The sequence below is a fragment of the Apis dorsata genome, unplaced genomic scaffold (genome assembly GCF_000469605.1).
Source record: "Apis dorsata unplaced genomic scaffold, Apis dorsata 1.3 scaffold_52, whole genome shotgun sequence".
NCBI classification, from domain to species: Eukaryota; Metazoa; Arthropoda; class Insecta; order Hymenoptera; family Apidae; genus Apis; species Apis dorsata.
Window position 1 is genome coordinate 1,534,415 of NW_006263353.1, and position 4,439 is coordinate 1,538,853.

Consider the following 4,439-nt stretch of genomic DNA (forward strand, 5'->3'; position numbering starts at 1 on the left):
CGGCCCCCGCCCGATTTAATGGCGTCCATGATTTCGATTAGGCCGATGGATAGACTGGTTAATATACACTATTATGACTAGCATTCGTCCATTTCTTGTGATTTTAATTATAGAATTTTTTTGTATTTTAATTTATTAGCTTTTTGCAAATCGCGCGAAAGAATTGTACGATAAGAGAATGAAGATTAAGATTTTTTGATTTTTGATGAATATAAATGAAGGAAGGATTTTGAAAAATAAAATTTATATTGATAATGATTTTTTTATGGTTTTTGATATTGACTGAAATTTCATATTTCAGAATCGCGTAATTTAAAGATAAATAATGAAATTTTGAGATCATTTTGAGTTGGCTTGAAAATCAAGATGTTCATCATAGTATTGTTTTCATCAATATAACATTTGTACTTAAACTCTCATAGATAAAAGTTCTAAATTTTGAAATTTTTATATCAAGTACTTTAAAAGTTAAATTTTTGAAATTAACCAAATTAACAAAATCATCAAAATCAAAACTTCTTTTTTAAGATTTTACCTCCTAATTCCTAACCTCAACTTCATCAAAATATCAAAATAAGTATAATCTAAATCTTTCAACTCTATTTCTTAAATCCAAAACCATTCCAATATCTTTTCTCAAACAATTTAAAATTATTATCGTCATTTTCTTTTATTTGAAATTAGAAGAAAAAAAAAGTGATAGTTTTAGAAGTTTTATCAAGAATTTTCGTAATGCAAAGATTAACTTCCTATCGCGGGCCATCCATGCGGTTTAATAAAGGGCAACCAGGCGGCTCGTTGACGGAAGCTAATTCCATCGACGTGTAATTCGATTTCGAGACGGGGAGAGCCGCGCATTAATAAGCGAGCGGACACCGCGGGTGATCATCCCGCGGCGGCGTGTGTGCGCGTTTACCCGCGTCCCGAGGAAATTAATGAATTTCGAATCGAAGCAACGCGAGTAGTTAATTTTCGTGGAAGACGCCGCGAAAGATGGCTACCTGCTTCGAGAACACGCTCGTTTAATGCCACCGGGTACTAATGGCGTTTCGATTGGCCTCCGTTTCAGTGGCGTAGCCATTCTCGAATTCCTTGTGTTAATAATTAAATTAAAGTGTTTAAAACATTTTTTTTTTTTGTTTAATATAATTTTCTTTTCTTTTCAGGTGTATTTTGCCTTTCTTCTGAACATAAATAAGAAGAGAATTAATATTGATTAAGAGAAAATTGAAGATTTAAGTTATTTAGGTATGTTAAAGTTGTTTAATATCGAATTTTTATTATTTATTTTAATATTGTGTGTAGTTTGTAAAATAAATTTCTATATTGTAAAACAAATTGGATAATTTTGAAATGAAATTTTATATTTTAAAAACAAAGTATTTTAAACGTTACTTTTTTCAATCTATTTCAGAATTCAATTGCATTATAAAACATTGTTTTATATCATAGTTTTAAATTTTTGAAAAATGCTGTTAATATTCTTATTTACAAAGAGAATTTGCATATTCCATACACCATGAGAAGTTCATGAATTGTTTGCATTTCATATTTTGAAATTATTACTAATAACATATTATCAATTATCAAAAATCTCTTACTTAAAATTTTTGAACTCTATTTCTAGAACCAACATCACGCCATCACCCAACAGTAAAGATTTTATCTCAACTTGACTATATATAAATACTGACTCGAACGATCTTCTAAAATTTCCATGATTATTCTCGTTCATTTTACTGGACGAAGTCGTAACCAGCGGATAATCTCATTACAGAGAAAGGACCGGCTATCCTGACCGGTTAATAGAGCCGAGGCTGGCAAAAAGGGAAAGGAACGTGACACGGTTTCGACGAAGCGCCATAAACATCGAGCGTGAAAACTGTTCGAGATGGCGGAGGGGCAAGGGATGTTGGAGAACAATGGGGTAAAATAAGTAAGTGGCCGGGCAAGGGACCTCCTGGTGGCTGGTACTCTTTGCTGTGACAATGGTACGAGTCAATGGTGCCCTGTTATTCGGGACATTATGGGCCATCGTTTGTCAAGTATCACTGCGGGAAACCGGCACGTCCTTATGTTCCCGATAGTTCTGTGGAAATGTTCGATCTCTGGGTCGGTTTTTCCAATCGAGTTACACTTAAGAAAATGTGAAATAGTTTGGTTTGTCGCTCGAGAATAGGGAGGGTGTTCACTTTGAAAATTAGATAAAAAGAAACGTATTTGATTTCATCGATTTTATCGATGGATATTTAATTATTTTTCAGTGGAAAATGACATGGAAAATTTGTGTATATTTTGGAGTTTTTATTTTAGGTTAGGTATGAAATTTTGTTTCATTTATTTTAGTTAATGTGAAAATTTTGTTTTGGAAATTTAGATAAGATATAATATTGATATAAAAATTGATTGTTTAGAATTTTATATTTAGAATATTTATCGTTATGTTGTTTGAAGTGAAATTTGGTTAGAGATCGTTGTTAATTATTATAGGATGATCTAATTGCAAACTAGAATGTGAATTGCATTAAATTCCACTTGAAGATATTTACAATTAAAGAATTTTTATCATTTCAAATGTCAATGTCATATTCTACAATTTTGGTCGCGTTTAAAACTGTCCATCAGGAATGTTAACAATCTTCCATCTACTACCATTTTATACAATTATTGTCGAAAGGTTATTGGAGCTATTTTATTTATAGAATATACTAGAGTTTTCGCTTGTTCCTCCTCCTTTATTTCTTTAACACAGTGATTCCCAACGTGAGATTTATTGATATTATTTTTAACAAATTGCATTTTTAATGTAATTATATTTTATGCTTGCAGTCATCACAGTGATGAAAAAAAGTTTTAATTTTTCTCATCTCATACTATAAAAAATTTAACTGAAAAGGAGGTTAGAAAATTGCAAAGCAATATTCACTAGCAAAAAATAATTCTTAAGGCAAAATATTGTATTATCAAATGGATTGGCATTTAAAGACATTATTTATATATATCCTTAAGTATTCCATAATGATACAATTTTGTATAATATAATCATATTATCCTAAAATCACTTCCCAAACTCACGACTGTATTAATACTTTATATAACTATAGAAAGGAAGAATCAAAAGATGAATATTTCAAAAGACGAATTACAAATCGAAAAAGGTTGGAAAACACTGTTTTAAAGATACCATTATCCACTTTTGTAACAGACATCAAAATTGTTTTACTCGCTCCAAATCCACATGCTAAACGATCGTTTAACTGCGCGCTCTGCTGGCAATTACATTAACCTCCGCATTATTAGAATAAACCAGGCTCGAATTTTAATGGCCGAGTAATATCTGTGATCAAACAGTCTGTCGTTATTCTATTCGTTCGATGTTTTTTTCGACTCGATCGTTTCTTCATTCGTAATTGTCGATCATTTTCAGCTCGTTCTTGTTATGTATTTAGCCTCTAGGCCTTTTCTCGACGATCTTATATGATTACGTGAAAATATACGCGTATTTATACGTGTATTTACCGCGATTATTTTCTGATTTAAATTATCGATCGCGGTTTCTATATTATTGTGTATACACTATTTAGACAAATGTGTATTGAAAGATTCACTTTACTTGAGTATACAGTATGTATCATATGTTTATGTTCAAAGTGTTAATGTATTTATGGAACACTTTTGGATTTTAGGAACTGAAATAGGCTTATTTATTAAGTAAGGAATTAAAATTTGTGTTAAACGAAGTGAGACAGAGATAGATAGTTCTATCTCCATTATGTTTTAATTGATACAGATTTAAATAACTTGATAATTTACTAAATAAAGTTTTGGTTTTTAGAATTGATCTTACAAAAATTTTTCATGAATAAATTGACATATATTTAATTGTTCGTATAAATATATTTATGATATTATTAAAATATGAATTTTTCAATATTTTGCATTTTGAAACATTCTAAATTAAGACTTAACAATTTTTAGATAGGAAAATAAATCGTTACTTGATTTTGATCGAATATAAAATAATAGATAGATATAATTTTATCAATAACATAAAAACATAATTTCATTGATATAATTCAAAGATAGATTTAAAAAAACTAATAGATTTAAATAAAATCAAAAAAATCAAAACCAATAAGATCTATTACTTTAACAAATTAAAACCAAAATTTCAAGTAATTATTCTTCCTTCGAGAATCCCTGAAACAATATTACCACTTCATGCAAAAAAAAAAAAAAAAAGAAAAGAATCTTATCGACCGAACNCTCTTTCTTTTTATTTTATTTTATTTTATTTCTTTTTTTTTGTGTCGGAAAAAAGGAACGCTTTCCTCGCAAGATTTATGGCCTCGTTAACAAGTCCCCCCGCGCGGATACATCCGCGCGGATGTACATGAAATTGATTATTAAACCGCGTAGGTGAACCATCTTCCTTTCCC